This window comes from Mobula hypostoma, chromosome 5 (genome assembly GCF_963921235.1).
Source record: "Mobula hypostoma chromosome 5, sMobHyp1.1, whole genome shotgun sequence".
In the NCBI taxonomy this organism is placed as follows: Eukaryota; Metazoa; Chordata; class Chondrichthyes; order Myliobatiformes; family Myliobatidae; genus Mobula; species Mobula hypostoma.
This window is the reverse complement of record NC_086101.1, coordinates 43,650,839-43,675,361: the sequence shown is the minus strand read 5'-3', so window position 1 is coordinate 43,675,361 and position 24,523 is coordinate 43,650,839.

The following is a 24,523-nucleotide window of genomic DNA, read 5'->3' as shown; positions in this document are numbered from 1 at the left end:
GGAAGACCTCGGCTTATGTACATCAAAAGCATAGCCAGGTGGCTACACATCGAGGAAATGGAAGTCATCCAAAAAACGAAGCATAGATCTATATGGAAAACCATGGTCACCAAAGTCCGCATCGGATATAGTACCAAGACAGACAGACAGACTCCCAACTGCAAATTGTACATCGGGAACCAAGAGATTGAACAAAAGACAAGCTTTAATTACCTTGGTAGCTTTATATCACAAGATGCTAGAAGTAAAGTAGAAATAAAAAGAATCACCATTGCCAAAACTAACTTCCAAAAAATGAAACCCATTTTTACCAGCAGACACATTTCTATGCCAACAAGGCTTAGGCTACTAAAATGTTACATCTGGTCAATCTTGCTGTATGCTTCCGAAACATGGACTATAACACCAGAACTCCAAAGAAACTTAGAAGCAACAGAAATGTGTTTTCTCAGAAGAATGCTGAAAATATCATATAGAGATAGAGTAACACATGAGACAGTACTCCAACATGCCCATACAACAAGATCTTTAATGAGAGCACTAAATGAGAGGAAACTTAAATTCCTGGGCCATGTCATCAGAAAGGGAGAAATAGAATGCCTTACGTTACAAGGCAGTATGCCTGGAAAAATTGGAACAGGAAGGGAAAGAAGAAAATATATGGACACTGTGAAAGAACTAACAGATCTAAGTGTGTGAGATGTCATTGACGCTGCATGGGATTGTTCCATGTGGAAAACCATGATCGCCCAAGCGTGTAACACATAAGGCACATGAAGAAGAAGAAGACTATTCAAGAACTTCGCAGACTCTACTTTAAATATACCCAGTGGTCTGGCCTACACAGCCAACTATGGCAATGGTTCACCACTCTCTGCCTAAAGAAATTGCTCTTCACCTCTGTTCTAAAAGGATGTCCTTTTATTCAGAGATGGTGCCCTCTGGCATTATACTCGCCCAATATTGGAAACATCTTCTCTCTATTGACTCTATCTACCTTCAAGCTATGGAAACTTTCAATCCGATACCCCTCATGCTTCTAAATTCAAGTAAGTACACACTCAGAACCATCAAAAGTTCCTCATATTTTAACCCTTTTATTCCTGGGATCATTCTTGTAAACCTTCTCTTGGACCCTATCCAATGCCAGCACAAACAGTTGAGCACATCGAGTTCCTGAACCAGCATCAAAAAATTTACACAACTCAATACTGAACTGATTCCACAACCTATGGATTCACGTTCAAGGATTTTACAACTTATGTTCTCAGTATTTTTTATATTTATTTTTATTTTTTCTCAGGTCAAGATGGTAAAACCTGAGGTACGGGCATAGTAGAGCACATTCATTCTTAACTTCCAGTCTATTCCAGTGGTGTTAGTATTGTGGTGTTCTGGAGATTTACATAAATATTGCTGTGTAGGCCCAATTTATTAATCCTGTTGTGTAATGACTTTGGGATGGTACCAGATGTAGATATTACTATTGGAACCCTGTTCATGTTCCATAGTCTTCCAATTTCTTCTTTTAATTCTGCATTTTTCTGGTGTTTTTACTTATTGATTTCTGCAAGCTATGTGTATTTGGGATGGCTATATCGATTAAGGAAATTGGTCTTGCTTATTTATCCTGTAATATTATATCCAGCTGGATATACTGGATTGTCCTATCTGTAATAATGGATCAGTCATAATATAATTTGTAGAATTCTGGCTCTAAATCTGCATCAGGCTTGTATTTATAGTAACGTCTGGTGTCTTTTATGACTTTGTATTTTAAAACAAGATATTGGTGAATAATGTTTGCCACTTGATTGTGCCTGTGTAAATAATCAGATTGAGTTAAACTGCTACAGGATCCTGTAATGCGATGGATTGTTTCTGGTTTCTCTTGGCATTTTCTGATTTTATCATCCCGAATTTGTTTGTCTTTTATTATGTATTTTTGATATTTTATATGTCAACCACCTGTTCCTGTATTGCCACACGGAACCCTTCCGTTTCAGGGAAGAGGTCTCCAACTCTGAGCCAGTGACTCGACGCTTTCTTGTCGACATCTAGTCTGCTCAGATCACGGGGATGTCTTTCATGAAGGATTATGCTCTTCCATTGCTTAACTATTTCTTCTTTAGTGAGAATTTATTTTATTTTCTGGATTGAGCTTTTATTTAAGTTTAGTAGTGTGCACTACTTACCAGAATTGCATATGGTCACATAGAATGCTGAATCCTGTTTTCATTGATGAAAGCATATCCTTAGTAGTTTTATCTGACTATTGTTCAGATATTTTAGTCTGTTATTCCTCTTCTTCCTTCTTCCCTAAGTAATGTTAATCTAAATGCGTTCGAGTGTACATAATGTTTTCAAGTGGCCACTGGTTTGAGTCGCTGCCCTCAGATGATTCGAGTCGCTTCCCTGAAAGGGCTGCTGGTTTGAGTTGATGCTCCCAGAGTGGCCACTGGGTCCTGATGCTCTCGGAGATGTGATCAAAATTCTGAGATTCATGGATTAGAATGTAGTTCAAACTAACTGGAATTCATATCGACCTCTTTCATTTCTATGGTTTTATTTAATGTTCTTGCCCATTCTTTCTTGTTGCTGAATGGCGGGCTGGATGTTTGGGATATGATGTTCTGGTTGTTGTTTCTCCACGTGGGTGATCTGTAAGCTTCTGTGCGGGGGAGGAGTTGGAAAGGTCTGGGGTTTCCTAGATATTGTTTCTTTTTTCTTTTTGTGTGGTGGGGGTGCTGGTATTGATGGCTTTCTTTCAACTACTTCTATGGTTTCCTGTATTTTATAGCTATCTGGAGAAGACAAATCTCAGACTTGTATTCTGCATACGTATTTTGATAATATAATATAATGAATAATTAGCAGTATAATATATATGAAGGCCCTTAGGTGAATCTTGGTACTATCTTGAGGCAACACCTTTTGAAGATGTCCCTCAGTGGTGGGAAGGGTTGTGCTTGTGGTAGATCTGGAACCTTTTGTGATCTTGCATGTTGGACCCTCTGTACAACCAGTCAGAATACTATCTAACATACATCCATAAAACAATTGTATTGCAAGAACCTTTCTCCAGTGAAAGAAAATAATCATGAGGTGCTTGTGGTAAAACTCATTACTGAACATTTTAATCATTTATTTAAGTTCTTCATTATTTGTTTTGACAGACATTAATTGTAAGTGGTTAAGGCATTCGTCTAGTGATTTGAAGGTTGCTAGTTCGAGCCTTAGCTGAGGCAACTTGTGTGTCCTTGAGCAAGGCACTTAACCACACATTGCTCTGTGATGACACTGGTTCCAAGCTGTATGGGTCCTAATGCCCTTCCCGTGGACAACATTGGTGGCATAGAGAGGGGAGACTTGCAGCATGGGCAACTGCTAGTCTTCCATACAACCTTGCCCAGGCCTGCGCCCTAGAAACCTTCCAAGGCACAAATCCATGGTCTCATGAGACTAACAGATGTCTATATAAAAAAATAGTAAGTCAAGGCTGAGTCCATTTTGCTAATATAAGAGGGATAGTTGCCATTTTTGTTGGGGTCTGTGGAAGAGATGCTCAGACAGATTTCAAGGAAATTTGCTTAATGTTCACTTTATTACAAATGGCAATAATAATCTTCATGAGTCTTTGTTGACATATTAAATCTCCTCTGACCTCTAAAAAGTAGAACTACTAGCATGAAAATATTATGTGCTGGAAATGTTATCTGAGAAGAATATGCATTCCTGCAGTTTAAGATATATTTTTCTGCTACCTACTGTTATTTTTTTTTCTCCAACGGCGTTCTGAGAGGCGGGACTGCGCAGGCGTGTGACGTCAGGCTGTGCAGCGCGGCAGATTTAAAAGGAACAAAGCCTCATAGAGCGGGCAGCGTAGTTTGCGGGCGGTGGAGTGAGCCGGGAGCAGAGTGAAGACTTAAGGGCTTCGGCTCAACAGGCTTAGGCGGAAACGGGCGAGGCGAGGAAGGTTTGGCATTCATTTTCTGTTGTTATTTGAGGAGAGGGGCAGTATGAGTGTGAGGGCAGTTTGCTGTTCTCGGTGTCGGATGTGGGAGGCCCTGGAGTCTCCAAGCCTCCCGGACGTCTACATCTGCGCCAAGTGCATCAAGATGCAGCTCCTAAGGGACCGCGTTCCGGAACTGGAGCTGCAGCTCGATGACCTTCGTCTGGTCAGGGAGAGTGAGGAGGTGATAGAGAGGAGTTGCAGGCAGGTGGTCACACCGGGGCCACGGGAGGCAGACATGTGGGTCACGGTTAGGAGGGGGAAGGGGAAAAGTCAGGTAATAGGGAGTACCCCGGTGGCTGTGCCCCTTAACAACAGGTACTCCTGTTTGAGTACTGTTGGGGGGGACAGCTTACCCGGGGGAAGCAACAGTGGCCGTGCCTCCGGCACAGAGTCTGGCCCTGTAGCTCAGAAGGGTAGGGCAAGGAAGAGGAGGGCAGTTGTGATAGGGGACTCAATAGTAAGGGGGTCAGATAGGCGATTCTGTGGACGCAGTCCAGAGACCCGGATGGTAGTTTGCCTCCTTGGTGCCAGGGTCCGGGATATTTCTGATCATGTCCAAGATATCCTGAAGTGGGAGGGTGAGGAGCCAGAGGTCGTGGTACATATAGGTACCAATGACATAGGTAGGAAAAGGGATGAGGTCCTGAAAGGAGAATATAGGGAGCTAGGAAGGGAGTTGAGAAAAAGGACCGCAAAGGTAGTAATCTCGGGATTACTGCCTGTGCCACGCGACAGTGAGAGTAGGAATGCGATGAGGTGGAGGATAAATGCGTGGCTGAGGGATTGGAGCAGGGGGCAGGGATTCAAGTTTTTGGATCATTGAGACCTCTTTTGGCGCAGGCGTGACCTGTACAAAAAGGACGGGTTACACTTGAATCCTAGGGGGACCAATATCCTGGCGGGAAAATTAGCGGGGGCTACTGAGGTGACTTTAAACTAGAATGGTTGGGGGGTGGGAATCAAATTAAAGAGGCTAGGCATGAGGTGGTTAGTTCACAACAGGGGGATGGGAACCAGTGCAGAGAGACAGAGGGGTGTAAAGTGAGGGTAGAAGCAAAAAGTACTAAGGAGAAAAGTAAAAGTGGCAGGCCGACAAATCCAGGGCAAGCATTAAAAAGGGCCACTTTTCAACATAATTGTATAAGGGCTAAGAGAGTTGTAAAAGAGCGCCTGAAGGCTTTGTGTGTCAATGCAAGGAGCATTCGTAATAAGGTGGATGAATTGAAAGTGAAGATTGTTATTAATGATTATGATATAGTTGGGATCACAGAGACATGGCTCCAGGGTGACCAGGGATGGGAGCTCAACGTTCAGGGATATTCAATATTCAGGAGGGATAGACATGAAGGAGGGGAGGTGGGGTGGCGTTGCTGGTTAAAGAAGAGATTAACACAATAGAAAGGAAGGACATAAACCGGGAAGATGTGGAATCGATATGGGTAGAGCTGCGTAACACTAAGGGGCAGAAGACGCTGGTGGGAGTTGTGTACAGGCCACCAACAGTAGCAGTGAGGTCGGAGATCGTATTAAACAGGAAATTAGAAATGTGTGCAATAAAGGAACAGCAGTTATAATGGGTGACTTCAATCTACATGTAGATTGGGTGAACCAAATTGGTAAAGGTGCTGAGGAGGAGGATTTCTTGGAATGTATGCGGGATGGTTTTTTGAACCAACATGTCGAGGAACCAACCAGAGAGCAGGCTATTCTGGACTGGGTTTTGAGCAATGAGGAAGGGTTAATTAGCAATCTTGTCGTGAGAGGCCCCTTGGGTAAGAGTGACCATAATATGGTGGAATTCTTCATTAAGATGGAGAGTGACATAGTTAATTCAGAAACAAAGGTTCTGAACTTAAAGAGGGGTAACTTTGAAGGTATGAGACCTGAATTAGCTAAGATAGACTGGCAAATGACACTTAAAGGATTGACGGTGGATATGCAATGGCAAGCATTTAAAGGTTGCATGGATGAACTACAACAATTGTTCATCCCAGCTTGGCAAAAGAATAAATCAAGGAAGGTAGTGCACCCGTGGCTGACAAGAGAAATTAGGGATAGTATCAATTCCAAAGAAGAAGCATACAAATTAGCCAGAGAAAGTGGCTCACCTGAGGACTGGGAGAAATTCAGAGTTCAGCAGAGGAGGACAAAGGGCTTAATTAGGAAGGGGAAAAAAGATTATGAGAGAAAACTGGCAGGGAACATAAAAACGGACTGTAAAAGCTTTTATAGATATGTAAAAAGGAAAAGACTGGTAATGACAAATGTAGGTCCCCTGCAGACAGAAACAGGTGAATTGATTATGGGGAACCAGGACATGGCAGACCAATTGAATAATTACTTTGGTTCTGTCTTCACTAAGTAGGACATAAATAATCTTCCAGAAATAGTAAGGGACAGAGGGTCCAGTGAGATGGAGGAACTGAGCGAAATACATGTTAGTAGGGAAGTGGTGTTAGGTAAATTGAAGGGATTGAAGGCAGATAAATCCCCAGGGCCAGATGGTCTGCATCCTAGAGTGCTTGGGGAGGTAGCCCGGGAGGTGGTGGATGCGTTGGTGATAATTTCTCAAAACTCGTTAGATTCTGGACTAGTTCCTGAGGATTGGAGGGTGGCTAATGTAACTCCACTATTTAAAAAAGGAGGGAGAGAGAAACCAGGGAATTATAGACCAGTTAGCCTAACGTCGGTGGTGGGGAAACTGCTGGAGTCAGTTATCAAGGATGTGATAACAGCACATTTAGAAAGCGGTGAAATGATCAGACAAAGTCAGCATGGATTTGTGAAAGGAAAATCATGTCTGACGAATCTCATTGAATTTTTTGAGGATGTAACTAGTAGAGTGGATAGGGGAGAACCAGTGGATGTGGTATATTTGGATTTTCAAAAGGCTTTTGACAAGGTCCCACACAGGAGATTAGTGTGCAAACTTAAAGCACACGGTATTGGGGGTAAGGTATTGGTGTGGGTGGAGAATTGGTTAGCAGACAGGAAGCAAAGAGTGGGAATAAACGGGACCTTTTCAGAATGGCAGGCGGTGACTAATGGGTTACCGCAAGGCTCAGTGCTGGGACCCCAGTTGTTTACAATATATATTAATGACTTGGATGAGGGAATTGAATGCAGCATCTCCACGTTTGCGGATGACACTAAGCTGGGTGGCAGTGTTAGCTGTGAGGAGGATGCTAAGAGGATGCAGGGTGACTTGGATAGGTTGGGTGAGTGGGCAAATTCATGGCAGATGCAATTTAATGTGGATAAATGTGAAGTTATCCACTTTGGTGGCAAAAATAGGAAAACAGATTATTATCTGAATGGTGGCCGATTAGGAAAAGGGGAAGTGCAACAAGACCTGGGTGTCATTATACACCAGTCATTGAAAGTGGGCATGCAGGTACAGCAGGCAGTGAAAAAGGCGAATGGTATGCCGGCATTTATAGCGAGAGGAATCGAGTACAGGAGCAGGGAGGTACTACTGCAGTTGTACAAGGCCTTGGTGAGACCACACCTGGAGTATTGTGTGCAGTTTTGGTCCCCTAATCTGAGGAAAGACATCCTTGCCGTAGAGGGAGTACAAAGAAGGTTCACCAGATTGATTCCTGGGATGGCAGGACTTTCATATGAAGAAAGACTGGATGAACTGGGCTCGTACTCGTTGGAATTTAGAAGATTGAGGGGGGATCTGATTGAAACGTATAAGATCCTGAAGGGATTGGACAGGCTAGATGCAGGAAGATTGTTCCCAATGTTGGGGAAGTCCAGAACGAGGGGCCACAGTTTGAGGATAGAGGGGAAGCCTTTTCGGACCAAGATTAGGAAAAACTTCTTCACACAGAGAGTGGTGAATCTGTGGAATTCTCTGCCACAGGAAACAGTTGAGGCCAGTTCATTGGCTATATTTAAGAGGGAGTTAGATATGGCCTTTGTGGCTACGGGGGTCAGGGGGTATGGAGGGAAGGCTGGGGCGCGGTTCTGAGTTGGAGGATCAGCCATGATCATAATAAATGGCGGTGCAGGCTCGAAGGGCCGAATGGCCTACTCCTGCACGTATTTTCTATGTTTCTATGTTTCTATGTTATCTGTAATACATTGGGATCTAGAGAAGAGACTGAAGGTCTGTACACACAAGGTCATTAAAACTGTGAGCGTGGAGCCAGCCATCTGGTCCTTTGATCTTGCTTGTTCAACTCTTGAAAGAACCTCTTATAGGTTAAAGATGGACTCCTGTCCTCTCCTAAGTAGCCTCCCTCCTATTCTGAGACTGTGACTCTTATTCTGAACTTCTCTGTTAGGTGAAACACCCATTCTGCATTCAACCTATCAAGCCCTATAAATTTAAATGAGATTCCTCTCATTCTTCTAAAATATAGAGAATATGCATCCAATCTACTCAGGCTGTCAACAAATGGCATTCAGTTTCTCCAGAGCCAGTCAGTGAATCTTCACTGTATTCCATCCATATTCTTTATTAAGTTGATCGACAATACTTGTAGTAGTGTGCATTTGTAAGTGTTGCATGTCTTCTAATATCCTTAGTAGTAAAATTCACTTTAATCTTAACTAAGATAATCAGTATAATAAATTTTTCACAGACCCAGATTGAATTCTAAGTTTCCATGAAGCTTCAGATGCATTCTGTATCCACAGAATACTGCCCAAAGCATTGTTTTTCTCTCTCCTCTGAACCACAAGTATAACCATCCAATTATAACATACGTGGTTCCAAATATAATTGGCTTGCAGCTTTTTAACAAGGCACTTAAAAGGAAAATATGTTCACACTTTCCAAAACATCTTCAAATATTGATGATTCTCTTCCCACTGGGCCTGATGTTCAACTTGATAAACATATCACTCAGTATCAGAAGATATAAATGTCAGAATGAACATTCCTAAACAATGAATACTTCATATTGATCACTGAGCTATCCAGTTGGCTACTTGAAGGGGTCTGAAAGCACTTGGAGTGCAACTTCATAAATGACAAGGTTCTGCCAGAGTATTTTCACATCAGAGGTAACGTCCAATATTGAACAGGTATGTTAGAAGGAACAAAATCACAATGCAGGGTATATCAGGAATTCCTAGACTGGTGTGAAACAAACAGTAAGAAGGATCCCTGTTCTCTCATTGAAATCATAACAAGACTGGCATCCATCATTTGATTCTGTAACCATTTCACAATTTACCTGACCCATCAAATAGAGCTAAAACAATAATTTCTCTGGTGTGCTTTTGAGTGTTGTTTTCCCAGTGTCTGGTTATGGAATAATGGTGGTGGCATCCATATGTCTTGCAAAACCATGGATCTGCACCTGGAAAGTCTTGCTTAAGGATAATACAGGCAATTAAAATACATGCTAATTCACTCCTCAGAAATATATAAACACCATTCTGATTGTGGAAACGCCTTGCGGTTTCAAAGTGATAAAACATCCAAATATTCTTTATGAAACCCACAGAGAGAGATTTAGAAGGGAGTCCAGGTGGATGAATGTATGGATAGCCAGTAGTGGAACATTTCTGCCAGATCTGGATAGGTGTGTGAAAGTAGGGAAGTAAACAGATCAAAGAACCATATGTTTGAAGGGTATTTCAAAGCTTGCGTGAAAAAAAGTGGAGGAATGCAGCTCATGGAGCTGTTGCTCACCTCTCCAGTTACGTAGGTTTAATTCTCATCCCAGGTCTATCCATCTGCATGTTCTCCTTGTGACTTAACAGATTTCCTCCAGAAAGTCTATAAGACATAGGAGCAGAACCGGGCTATCAGCCCATCAAGTCTCCTCTCCCGTTTGACCTTGGCGGATTTGTTCTCCCTCAACCTATTCTCCTGCCTTTTTTTCTATAATGCTCAATGAAACCACAAACACTATCTCGTTATTCTGCTTCTGTTTGCACAATGTTATGTATTTTTGTATGTTATGGCAATCTCGTGTCTTTTCACCATATTGTTGCTGCAAAACAACGAATTTCACGTCATAAACAACAGGAATTCTGCAGATGCTGGAAATTCAAGCAACACACATAAAAGTTGCTGGTGAACGCAGCAGGCCAGGCAGCATCTCTGGGAAGAGGTGCAGTCGACGTTTCAGGCCGAGACCCTTCGTCAGGACTAACTGAAGGAAGAGTGAGTAAGGAATTTGAAAGTTGGAGGGGGAGGGGGAGATCCAAAATGATAGGAGAAGACAGGAGGGGGCGGGATGGAGCCAAGAGCTGGACAGGTGATAGGCAAAAGGGATACGAGAGGATCATGGGACGGGAACCTGATGGCATGAATACCGACTTCTCTAACTTCCGCTAATGCCCCACCTCCCCCTCGTACCCCATCTGTTACTTATTTTTATACACACATTCTTTCTCTCACTCTCCTTTTTCTCCCTCTGTCCCTCTGAATATACTCCTTGCCCATCCTCTGGGTGCTCCCCACCTTGTCTTTCTTCCCGGACCTCCTGTCCCATGATCCTCTCATATCCCTTTTGCCTATCACCTGTCCAGCTCTTGGCTCCATCCCTCCCCCATCCTGTCTTCTCCTATCATTTTGGATCTCCCCCTCCCCCTCCAACTTTCAAATCCCTTACTCACTCTTCCTTCAGTTAGTCCTGACGAAGGGTCTCGGCCTGAAACATCGACTGCACCTCTTCCTAGAGATGCTGCCTGGCCTGCTAATTTCACATCATGCAAGTCAGTGATAATATACCTGAATCTGGTTAACTGGATGCCACAGTATCGTAGTGGTCAGTGTGACACGATTGCAGCTCATGGCGTCAGAGTTTGGAGTTCAATCTTGGCGTTCTCTGTAAGAAGTTTGTACATTCTCCCCATGGAATGTGTGCATTTTCTCTGGGTGCTGCGACTTCCCCCTACAGTCCAAAGACGTATGGTTTAGCAGGTTATTTTTAATTGTAAATTGTCCCCTAATTTGTCTAGGTTTAAATTAAGAGTTGTCTGGGGTTGCTAGGAAGCATGACTCAAAAAGCTGGAAGGGCCTATTCTACACTGTGTTTCTAAGTTAAAAAAAATAATAAAATTCCCCTTAGCATAAAGGTAATTTGTAAGATATGAGTGTGGGAAGGAGAGATATAGATGGGTATTTTAAAAATATATATAAAATAAATTATGGTAGGATTACTGTAGGAAAATGAGTCCTTGGTGCTTTGCATAGACTCTGTGGGCTGAATGGCCTGTTGCCATGTTCTACGTTTCTATGACTACGAAAATGTAGGAGACCAATTTTTAAGATGAGCCTTGTTGGAATGAAGTCAATGACACAATGAAGGTCGGCGAGCCAAAGGGTTAATGAAATTGTGGCTGAAATGGTTGCCTCAAGAGGACACAGGTTTAAGGTCGACACCTCCCTCCCCTTTCTTGAGCTTTCTCTCTCTGTCTCTGGAGGCAGCTTATCTATTGAGTCTACTATAAGCCTATGGACTCTCACAGCTACCTGGATTATTCCTCTTCCCACCCTGTCTCTTGCAAAAATGCCATCCTCTTCTCGCAATTCCTCCGTCTCCGCCGCATCTGCTCTCAAGATGAGGCTTTTCATTCCAGGACGAGGGAGATGTCTTCCTTTTTTAAAGAAAGGGGCTTCCCTTCCTCCACTATCAACTCTGCTCTCAAACACATCTCTCCCATTTCATGCACATCTGCTCTCACCCCATCCTCCCGCCACCCCACTAGGAATAGGGTTCCCCTTGTCCTCACCTACCACCTCACCGGCCTCCGGGTCCAACATATAATTCTCCGTAACTTCCGCCACCTCCAACGGGATCCCACCACTAAGCACATCTTTCCATCCCCCCCTTTCTCTGCTTCCCACAGGAGTCGCTCCCTACACGATTCCCTTGTACATTCGTCCCCCCGATCCCTTCCCACCGATCTCCCTCTGATTATCGTTGTAAGCGGAACAAGTGCTACACATGCCCTTACACTTCCTCCCTCACCGCCATTCAGGGCCCCAAACACTCCTTCCAGGTGAGGTGACACTTCACCTGTGAGTCGGCTGGGGTGATATACTGTAACCGGTGCACCCGATGCGGTTTTCTATATATTGGCGAGACCAGACGCAGACCGGGAGACCGTTTCGCTGAACACCTACGCTCTGTCTGCCAGAGAAAGCAGGATCTCCCAGTGGCCACACATTTTAATTCCACGTCCCATTCCCATTCTAATATGTCTATTCACGGCCTCCTCTACTGTAAAGATGAAGCCACACTCAGGTTGGAGGAACAATACCTTATATTCTGTTTGGGTAGCCTCCAACCTGATAGCATGAACATTGACTTCTCTAACTTCTGTTAATGTCCCACCTCCCCTTCGTACCCCACCCCTTATTTATTTATTTATTACTCTTTCCTCTCTCTCTTTTTTCTCCCTCTGTCCCTCTCACTATAACTCCTTGCTTATCCTCTGGGCTTTCCCCCCCTCCCCCCTTCTTTCTCCTTAGGCCTCCCATCCCATGATCCTCTCCCTTCTCCAGCCTCGTATCCCTTTTGCCAATCAACTTTCCAGCTCTTGGCTCCATCCCTCCCCCTCCTGTCTTCTCTCATCATTTTGGATCTCCCCCTCCCCCTCCGACTTTCAAATCTCTTACTATCTCTTCTTTCAGTTAGTCCTGACGAAGGGTCTTGGCCTGAAATGTCGACTGTACCTCTTCCTATAGATGCTGCCTGGCCTACTGCGTTCACCAGCATTTTATGTGTGGTACAGGTTTAAGGTGCTGGGGAATAGGTACAGAGGAGATGTCAGGGGTAAGTTTTTTACGCAGAGAGTGGTGTGTGTGTGGAATGGGCTGCCGGCAACGGTGGTGGAGTTGGATACGATAGGGTCTTTTAAGAGACTTTTTGATGGGTACATGGAGCTTAGAAAAATAGAGGGCTATGGGTAAGCCTAGTAACTTCTAAGGTAGGGACATGTTTGGCACAACTTTGTGTGCCGAAGGGCCTGTATTGTGCTGTACGTTTTCTATGTTTGAACATTTCTATGTTTCTGTGAAATTAGAAGTTTGCACAAGTACAGGTTTGTAAAAAATGTGGGGTAGGGAATAGTTCAGAGAACATCATGTGAAGTGTAGTGATATAACCAATAGATTCAAGCGCCGGTAGAGTTCTTGCAGATTCTATAACTATTCTGCAGGTGAAAGAAAAGGATAGTTTTGCTGATCAGGGAGAGAGAATGAAAGGTTTCATTTCATGCCAGTTAGAGCATAAAGTTTGCAAAGGAACTGCTCTGACTTCAACACTGACCATGGAAGGATATGTGAAAATGTTTTGGGAAATGCAAAAGAATGGGTGGATTATAAAGTCATACAGTACAGAAACAAGCATATATTTTATTCTTCCCATCCCTAGCTGCAAAATTCACTTTCACATATATGGAAATTCACAGTGGCCAGTTAACCTACCAACCCACACAAATCTGGGATGTAGAAGGAAACAGTCAAAAGAAGAATACTTAAATTCTACACCAGCAAGACCCGAAGTCAGTATTAAGGACGTTACTCTGGCACTGTGAGTTAACTACACCACTGTTCTCCATTTGGTCCCATGAGTTTCTGCTACCTTTGTGTAGGCAGGGCTCCCAGTGACTTTGTGGCCTCTGCAGTGTGTCCTGTATGTTTTAAAATAAGTGGATTTCAATATTCAGTAGCTTTCGGTTAATTGGGCCATTCGTAAATCAGGCCAGTGCTTCTTTGGCCCAACTTATGAATAGCAAAGACTCAAGAAAATAGCCAGGATTCTCTCATTTATAATGTACACTTCATCACTAAGTTGGGGCAGGAGACCGTTGCCAAAGAGTCTGTAACTAGTGTCAGCCATTTGGACTTGCGTGGCTGTTAGACACTAAACTGTGCATGTAGTGTAGTTTGACACTACACCGTATAATTTTCAAATAACATCAGCTGTGGGTGATAATGTTCAAAATGCAGTGACCTTTGTCACTGGTAATTGATGAGAAATAAACATTCATTAAGAGAGCTCAGAACAGTTTTGCTCACTGTGTTTTTAAGTATTGAGGCCTGGAGATGTCAAGAAACAGCTGGGAGTGAAAATGAAACTATTTTGCTACTTAAACAAGTAAGGAACTACAATGAATGTGAAGGTATCAACAACCATCTTGAATGTTACAATGAAAATGAAGATTTGGAGGATGCAATCATTGAAAACATTGCATAAAGGCAGTCCATTTTCTGCACTACGTGTCTATGCTGATTTTGTTAATACACAGTCAATCAAAAGAACATGACAATATACTCTGGATAAATTCCTATGTCGGTAACCCTTAGGACCTAATAGACAGTTTTATAGTACCGTAGTGGTATTGATAGTTCAGGGGTTCAAAGGTTCATTTATGATCAAAGTGAGTATGCAATATACAATTCTGAGATTCTTCTTCTCCAGATAGTGTTCTAAATTGTAATTTTTCATTTAAGTAAATAATTTGTGACTCAGTTAAATGGTAGTTTGTCTTTTTTTATATCTTTCCAAGAAACCAGCTAATTGGGGCAGCTGCTCAACTGGGCCAAAATGCATTGGCCCTGATGTGTTCCAATTAACAGGAATCCACTGTAGTTAGACCCACTTAGATGGACAACACTCTGATTCTGAGAACCTTGTAAGAGTGTTTATTTGACTGTTCTAAAAAATATGGAGATAGTTGATCTTTTAAAAAATTCCTTATACTTCTAAATCATCTCATAACGTGTGATCAAGATCAGAAATACGAATATCAAACAAGTCAACAAATTCAGATATCTTGGCAGCCTAATAACAAGTGATGGCAGATGCAACACAGATATCAAATACAGAATATCAATGGCAAAACAAGCTTTCCAAAAAATGAAGGCCATATTAACAGACAGAAAGATGAGCATGTACATTAAAAACATAATACTGCAGCGCTACATTTACTCTATCCTGACTTATGGAAGTGAATGCTGGACCATTTCTCCAGCAATGGAAAAGAGACTAGAGGCAGCTGAATTATGGTTCTACACGAGAATGTTAAAAATATCATGGACCACACACACATCAAATGAAGAAGTTCTCGGAAGAGCCCAAGCAGTTAGATCACTCATACCAATAATAAGAGAAAGGCAACTCAGATTTGTAGGACACATCATGCGGAAAGATGAACTAGGAAAACTCATACTCTCTGGAAAGATTGAGGGGAGCAAACCTAGAGGAAGACCTCGGCTTACATCAAAAGCCTAGCCAGATGGCTACACATCGAGGAAATGGAAATCATCCAAAGAACGAGAGATAGATCTATATGGAAAACCATGGTCACCAAAGTCCGCATCGGATATAGTACCTAGACAGACAGACATACTTCTAAAAACAATATGGTGGAATATGGTTTGCCATTTTTATATGTACTGAAGTATAGTGAAGAAACTTTGTTTTACATGCCATTCATTCAGATCATTTCATCACATCAGTGCAATGAAGTAGTTCAAACGTAAAGCAACAACAGAATGCAAAATAAAGTGCTACTGTTACAGAGAAAGTGCATTGCCGACAGACAATAAGGAGCAAGGGCCAAAATATGCCAGATTGGAGGTCATGAGTTCATGTTACTGTAGAAGGGGATTGTTCATTACTCTTACAACAAGGGGATAGAATCTGTCCTTGATCCTGGTGGTACTTGCTTTTCAGGGTCTTGTGTCTTTTGCCTGATGGGAGGGAGAGAACAGAGAGTGTTGGGGGTGAGAGGTATCTTTGATTATGTTGATTGCTTTACTTGAGGCAGCAAGAAATGTTGACAGAGTCCATGGGGGTGTGGGGGTTGACTGGTTTCTGTGATGTGTCCAAACTCTGTGCAGTTTCTTGCGGAGCATTTGCTACACTAAGCCAAGATGCAACCAGATAAGATTTTTCAATGGTGCATTGTAAAAATTGGTAACCATCAATTCAGAGTTGCCAAACGAAACACCAAACATCCACTAATACCAGTTCCATCCTAATGGGCTAAATAGAAAATATAAGTTGTGGCTAAAATGGGTACACATAATTGCTCAAAGATTTCAGTAGAACTTTGCTTTAAATTACCATTAATTGATCTGATGCATTGGTACTTTCCCTTTAAAAATTAGGCTCAATCAGGTTCTATTTTGAAAATAAATGTATTAGACTAATCAAGGATCATGATGCAAACTAATTATTCTCTTTTGAAAGTTAATTTTATTAAAACTTTCATTATTTCCCTTCAACCATCGGGTTCCTGAACCAGAGTAGACAACTTCACTCACCTTAACAATGAGCTAATTCCACGACCTATGATCTCACTTTCAAGCACTCTACAACTCACGTTCTCAGTATTATTTATTCGTTTATTGTATTTGCACAGTTTGTCTTCCGCTGCCCACTGGCTGTTTGTCATTCTTTGTCTGTGCAGAGTTTTTCATTGATTCTATTGAATTTCTTTGTTCTACTGTGAATAACTACACCACAAAACAGAATCCCAGGATAGTGTATGGTGACATATGTATATATTGATATTAAATTTACTTTAAACTTTGAATCTTGACTAAACTAATTACAGTCTCAAATCACATCCGGCATTATTGTGCTTATTCTGTCCAACAATGTAAGATGGATATTCAAAAACAATTATATTGCCTCCTTTAAAACAAAATATGAAGAAGAGTTAAGAGAATAGACCTCTTTCGAAATATAGCCCTTGCTTATTGATCACAGCACATAAATGTGAAACTAAAAAAAAGGTATCATGTTTTCCCAACACCACTGGTATATTTTTACTAGCTGAATTAAAGCATGAAATGCTGAAAATCAATAATAATTGTGTTCTGCAATTGAACATGCTGTTTATTACTGTTGAAACCTTTTCACAGTTTTACCGGTTCTTACCATTGTGGTATTTATCATGAAAGACTTTCATTGATATAGCAACTTTTTCAGCATTATGTCCCCAAATGTTGCATTGGAGTAACAGAATATTGGTAAAGTGTTTCTTAGTGAGAGAAGTTGATGGATGAGCAAAAATCCAAAAGCAACCAAGTGGTGGAGCAACTCATCTCTGGAGGAAGTAGGCAATCAATGTTTATGGTCAAGACCTTTCATGAACCTCGATAAAGGGTTTCAACCCAAAATGTTGACTGTTCACTGCCCTCCATAGATGCTGCCTGACCTGCTGAGTTCCTCCAGAACTTTGTGTATTGCTCCAGAGTTTGATTTATGGATTGTTGTGAAGGAGTGGTGAATAGCAAGGAAGGACAAGGTTCCAAGAGGGAATTTCAGACTCCAGACTCTTGGTAGCTGAAGGCTTGGTTGTCAATGTCACTACCTTAACAATACATAAACTCTATAATTTAACAAGGATTTTATTGTTGATGATATTGTGGTTGACCTGAAGATAATTTTAAAAGGTTTCTGTCCATTGTGAAAAGTTCAGTTCCTGGGAACATTGAAGAGTCTGTTCAATTAGATGGTAGTTGACATCTTGTTGCAATTTTAATACCACTTTTGAGAAGTTTCCAAAGTACACGATATTCAAAACTTTGTTTTCACTCTGCAGCACTATATATATATCAGGACCCAAGTACTTTGCTCTGCTTCCAAAATTCACTTTGTTTGAAGTCAACCAGACTGAATTTTGAAACAAAATAGACTACTATGCATTATTAAGTTGTGTATGTTATGTGATTGAATGAGCATGAAATTCTGGGCACCATTTTTCCAGCTTGTTTTGTAGAGAGGATGGTGATGAGGTGAAAAAAGGATTGTTCCATTGTGTCCTAGTCAACCAAAACTGGACTGCTGGTTAATAGCATTCCTTAATACTTGGTCCTTAGCCCCGAGTTAAAGACACCAACTTTCACTTGGTACAATCAGTTCCCCCCGCCCCCCTGCTCAAGACAAGTTTATCATTTCCAGTTCATTGTCATTTGCACAAGTACAGTGAAGAACCCGACTGGAGCAGCGGCACTGGCATGTCAGTTCAGACAACACAGAAATTATACATGATTTATACAAGACAGTGAAGAGGAAAACAAAATATGCAAAACAAGATATTAGGGCAAAAGAGAAACACAAACAGAGACGACCCTGAGGTAGTGAAAGAGGTCTATAATGTTCCATTACCGAGGTAGGTTACAGTTGTGCAGATGGCTAATGGCTGTAGGAAAGTAACTGCTCTTGAACCTGGTGATGGGGAACTTTGGGCCTCTGCACCTTCTGCCTGATGCTGACAGCCTGAAGAGGGCACATTCCTGATACTGAGAATACCTGACAATTTATGCCACCTTCTTGAAGTAGTGCCTTCTGTAGATGCTTCTCAACACCTCTCAAATCTAACCACAAATAGTGTTAATACTATGCCCCCCCCCCCCCAGTTACTGACCTCTCTCTGAAAACTAACACACCCAGTTTGGGCTTTCCAAAATTTCACTTCCCTTTCTTAGGTCTTTTCCATCACACTCTATTTTCTCCTTTTTATCCCTGCACACTTTTCTTCTGGAGTTAATCTCCACTCTTTGTGATCTCTCACACACTCACAAGCATTAATTAAACTCTAGAAAGAGAACATTTGTAAGCTGAAGAGCTTTTGCTTCAAGGCATTTGTTTCCTAAATGTCCCTACTGTACCCTAATAGGATCTCCCAAAATGCCATGCTTCACATTTACTGGGATGGAAATCCATTTGCAATCCTTAGCTCACTGTCTGATGAAGATTGTCCTGTCATTTTTCATAGCCTTCTACAATACCACTTATTTTACATCATCTGCAGACTCACTAAACATGTCTTCAACAGTCACATGAATATAATTTATATACATTACTATGGTCCAAGTAACAACCCCTGTGGCACACAACTAGACACAAGCCTCCAGTCAGAGAAACAAACTACAACTCTCACCCTCTGCTTCATACCATTAAGCCAAGTATGAATCTAATTAGCTATATCCCCCAAATGAATCTTATAGATTCACCTACCATGAGGAACCTTGTAAAAGGCCTTGCTAAAGTCCACATTGATACTTTCCATAGCCATCCCCTTATTGACCCTTTTGGTTACCTTCTTGAGGAATGCCAAGAGATTTGTCAGACACGACTTCCCACACACAAATCCATGCTGACTACCCTGATTCAAACCCTGTGTCTCCAAATATCGGTTGCTCCTGTCCCACAGGATGCCCTCCAGAAACTTATCCATCACCAATGTCAAACATCAGTGTGTTATCGATATCAGTCTATAGTTTCCTGGCTTGTTATACTACCCTTTTTAAACAATGACACCACACTGGTCATTAAGTAGACAGTGCAACTTGGTATATGGGCAGCACAATACCATTAGTTATTACAGTAACAATGATCAGGGTTTATAGTTCCTGGAGTTTGCACCTTCTCCTCATGACTATGTAGGTTTTCTCCAGATTCTCTGGTTTCCTCCTACATTCCAAAGATGTACAGGGTAAAGGATATTTGGTCACATAGGTGTAATTAAGTAGCAAAGGCTCGTTGATCTGGGGAGGCCTGTTACCATGCTGTATCTCCAAATAAATAAATAAATAGACAAACAATCTAACAATCAAATAGATAAATAGATAAATAAATAATGGCAGAAGGGAAGAAGTTGTTTCTGAATTGTTGAGTGTGTGTCTTCCTTCCTGATAGTAGCAATGAGTACAAGGCATAACCTGGGTAATGGGGATCCCTTAGTGATGGATGCCAACTTTTTGAGACATCACTCCTTGAAGATGTTCTGGATACTCTGGAGGCTAGTGATGGAACTGACTAAGTTTGCAATGCTCTGCAGATTATTTTGATTCTGTGCAGTAGACCCTTCGTACCAGATCGTGATGCAACCAGTTAGAACGCTCTCCACAGTACATCTGTAGAAATTTTGGAGTGTCTTTGGTGACATACCAAATCAACTCAAATTCCCGATGAAATATAGCTGCTGTTGTGCTTTCTTTGTAGCTGTATTGATATGTTGGGCTCAGGATAGATCCTCAGAGATGTTGAGACCCAGGAAGAAGTCTAGAAGAGGAAAACAGATCACTTTCTATCTTTGAAAAATTAAAATTAATAAAATGGCAAATTGTTTTATTCCCATATGTACTGAGTTATAGTGAAAACTGATTTTGCATGCCATCCATACAGATCGTATCATTTCAATGGCACATTGAAACAATAGCTGGGAAAGTGGTAACAGAAAGCAGAATAAATTGTTACAGTTACAAAGAAAGTACAATGCAGGGCCATGATGAAGTAAATTGATAACCTGTTGTCTGCCTCTACAGAAATTGCGAGGTTTTGGCATATGTCTCATGAAGTGATATATGCCTTGATCTATCAAATCACCTGGGCCCTGGTTCCTGTGATCATGCTTGGCAGTGTTCCTTTGACATTTACCTTGCTCTGTTTCCTGCACTCCTTAAATTTACTGGAAGTTGTTTTCTATTGGCCCTTTAACCTTACAAGGTTCATCGGAAAATTTGTCAATTTTCTATGTCAATTGCTATGCAACAATTAAAAATAAATCAAATTCAGGAAATTAATAGAGTAACATCCAATAATCTGAAAAACCTGCTAATCCAGCATTGTCAAACCAGTGCAGCAGACCAACATGATTTTACTGTGTTTTGAGATTTTTTTGAGAATGTATAGCAATATACATCTGTACACCTTCTTATTGATGTAAATTTCTAATTGACCAATCATGTAGCAGCAACTCAATTCATAAAAGCATGCAGACATGGTCAAGTGATTCAGTTGTTGTTCAGACCATACATCTCAGTGGGGAAGAAATGGGACTTAGAGTACTGTGCAAAAAACTTATGCACATGTAAAAAAAATCTGTAAAGCTAAGATGCTTTCAAAAATAATGAAATGAAAAGTTTCTAAATATTAAAAAAATTATAAGGAGCAATAAACAGAAAAAAATCAAATTAATATTTGGTGTGAGTGCTTTTTGCCTTTAAAACTGCATAAATATTCTTAGGTACACTGTTGTGCAGTTTTATAGGAAAATTAGTTGGTAGGTTGTTCCAAGCATCTTGAAAAACTTGCGACAGTCCTTCTGCAGACTTTGGCTGTGTTGCTTATTTCTGTCTGTTCAGGTATTCAAACCTCAATCAGGGTCTATGGAGGCCACACCATCAGATACCACATTGTCACGTGACCAGCAACAATGAATATAAAATTGAGTCAGGTTTTAAAAACAAACAAAAACATTTATTAAACTCTGCTCAACAATAGCGAGAAGTATTCATACGACTAACATAACCGGAAGTTAACTGCTATACAGCAATTCTGGAACAATTCTTAAAGTGGTAAATTCGAACACAGTCTTAAAATAGTAAATTCAGAAGTCCAAGTGATTTACACAGTCAATTAGGAGAAACTTCTCTGGAAACAGATTTCTTCGAAGACGTGATGTTACTGCTGATTCTGTCCAAAGGATTCACGATGAAGGAAATAAAACAGCTTAAAGGAACTGACCCTTTCCTAGTGAAGGAACACTGCACAAACCTTCCTGATATTACAGGGGTTATCTCAGATGCAAGTCACTATTTCTGAACGAAGATTCAATAAGGTCGATCCTTCATGAAACCGCCAAATGACACCAACTTTACTCAATCCCCCAGGTTCTCGTACTCTAAAGGTCTTCACTCTCAAATACTAGACTGTAAAGGTAAATCAAAGCTGCTCCAAACAAAACTGGCAGCGATTAGCAAAACTACCGGCACAATGATTTTACCTTACAATAGAAAGTAAAACTCCACTTAAAAACAAATTGTGTCGTGAGACGAATACACAGCATAACGGAGTAAGTAACAAATTAAACAACAAACTAATCTGCGTAACAACAGGGGTTTCCCGTTATATACCTGTTGAGAACATGTCAACACGTGACCTCACACTGGCGAGAAAATTACATCACCCCACCATCACAAGACCATTACATCATGCTCACAAGATACTCAATTACATCATGGTCATAAGACAGTCACAAGATACCCACGAGATATACAACAATATAAAAAACCTAGGGTATCTTAGACTTTTCCACAGCACTGTATGAGACTTTGGCTGTGAAATGATTGTTGGTGCCAGATAGTGTGGTTTGAGTATCTCAGAAACTGCCGATCTCCTGGGATTTTCATGTATAACAGTCTGCAGAGTTAACAGAGAATGGTGTGAAAACCAAAAAAAAAATCCAGTGAGTGACAGTTCCATGGGCAAAAACTCCTTGTTAATTAGCGGTCAGAGGAGAATAATCAAACTGGTTGAAGCTGTCAGGCAGATGACAGTAACTCAAATAACCATACATTTCAACAGTGGTCTGCAGAACAGCATCTCTGAACGACAACACATCGAACCTAGAAGTGGATGAGTTACAGCTACATAAGACCATGAATATACACTCAGTGCTCTCTTTATTTGGTATAGGAGGTACCTAATAAAGTGGCTGCTGAACGTATAGAGATAAAATTAGTTCACAATGGGTACTACGCTAAGCTCAAAGCACCACTTAACACATTGAACTTCAAAAAATCAAGTGTAGTTTTTGGGAATCAATTCATACATAGCTTAAACACACTACCAGTTCATCCATTGTTGAAACCTAGTTGAAAACAGAAAGACCTTAAGAGGTCTGAAATGTTGACAATTGTATGTTTGCCGCATTATCCTATTCATGCACCAAAATCCAACATTCTCTGTCAATTTCACAATATAATAACAAATAGCAATCATTTCACCATCAGAACTGCCACAAATCCAGAATGCAATAACAGAAAGCCAACTTTTAAAATTTAGTCACCAACGTGCAGACTGTCATATACGACACAAATGTTCACCTTGTCGTTTATGTCAATTTGTAGACACAGGTGAAACGAGCTCTTGCTGTTTAGCCTTACAGGCTGTTTGGAGTCACTCTACGTTTATTTGCCTTCAGAAAGACATTCATTATTGTTACAACAAATATCGTACTGTGGTTATGTGAAACATTTTCAATGGTATCATCTAATGAATAATTCCCTAGAAAAGGATTCTAAAGTAAAAAAAAACAAAAATATGTGGGGACTGCTCAAAATTTCCTTTACTTTCTAGAAATATGGTATACCTTTAAGAGAATGTAATTTTCATTTAATACGTGGGAGTGGACTTTTTTGGCACAAGTTCAAAAAAGAAACACCATTGTAAAATGAGCCTTTTAAAACTTCATAGTTCTAAAACGTCATTTATAGTTGCTGCTTTATAGAAAGAATGTGGACATTTTGGAGAGAGTGCAGAAGAGATTAACTAAGATGCTTCCTGGACTAGAAGGTATGAGCTATATGGACCAACTTGGGTTGTTATCTTTCAGACAGCAGATACTGATAGAAGTACATATAATTATGACAGGTATAGACAGAGTAGACAACCAGTATTATGTTCCCAGTATTAAAATGCATTTAAGGTGCATGAGGTCAAATTCAAAAGTAACTTTCAGAGCAAGCTTCATTTTTACGCAGAACTATGGGCGCCTGGAACATGCTGCCAGAGGTGGATATGGAGACAAATGTGTTTGAGCCTTTAGGGAATTCCTTAAATAGATACATGAGTGTACAGAGAATGGAAATTTACGGACAATGTCCATATGGCAGAAGGGATTAGATTTGTTTGGCATTTAATTCCCAGTTTAATTAACTTAACACAACATTGTGGGCTGAAGGGCCTTTTCTTGTGCTGTAATCTTCTATGCTGTATGCAAAATTTGAAGACCATGTGATTGATGCAAATTAATTAATACACAAATTCACACAATTTTAACTTTTGCTTGAAGTTCTGCCAGGGAGATATTATAATCAGCAAACAGATTCAGCAGACACAAAACGGGGAATTTAATTTCAGTTCTGCAGGAACACTTCTCATCTCAGAAACTCAGAGGATGTGCCCGCATTGGTTTCCAAAGGGTACAAGGGGAAATTACTTTGCAGCATGTTCCAGAGAGATGAATAAAAGATGGGCCCAAAATAATATACACATGTCTTTGTAGTGAATTATAGAGAATCAATGTCTCAACATCTAAGTATTAGGAAACAGCATGACTTTTGGAATGTTCCTTTTGCATATTTTATATGATTAAGAAATTCTGTCGAAATAAATTGAAATGACAACTTCTAACACCAGTGAGGCAGACAAATAAGCTGAAGAGAAGATAAGAAGAGATGGCACTTTGATGCATCAGTTTGTTTGCCCAGTACAACGTAACTAAGATCCTTAATAAATACGTTCTGCTGGATATATCACATATTTCCCCAGTCTCCAAAGCTACCATATCTGGTATTCACAGGTGGTATAGTATCTAGGGTATCTGCATTAATATAGTATCTATAGCAATATAGTATCTAAACATTTCCCTCCCACCACTCCCCTCTTCTATTCCCTGCTCTGGCCTCTTACCCCTTCTCTCCGACCTATTACATTCCCCTGGGTTCTCTCTTTCCTCCTTTTCTCCTATGGTGCACTCTCATCTCCTATCAGATTTTTCTCTCCATCC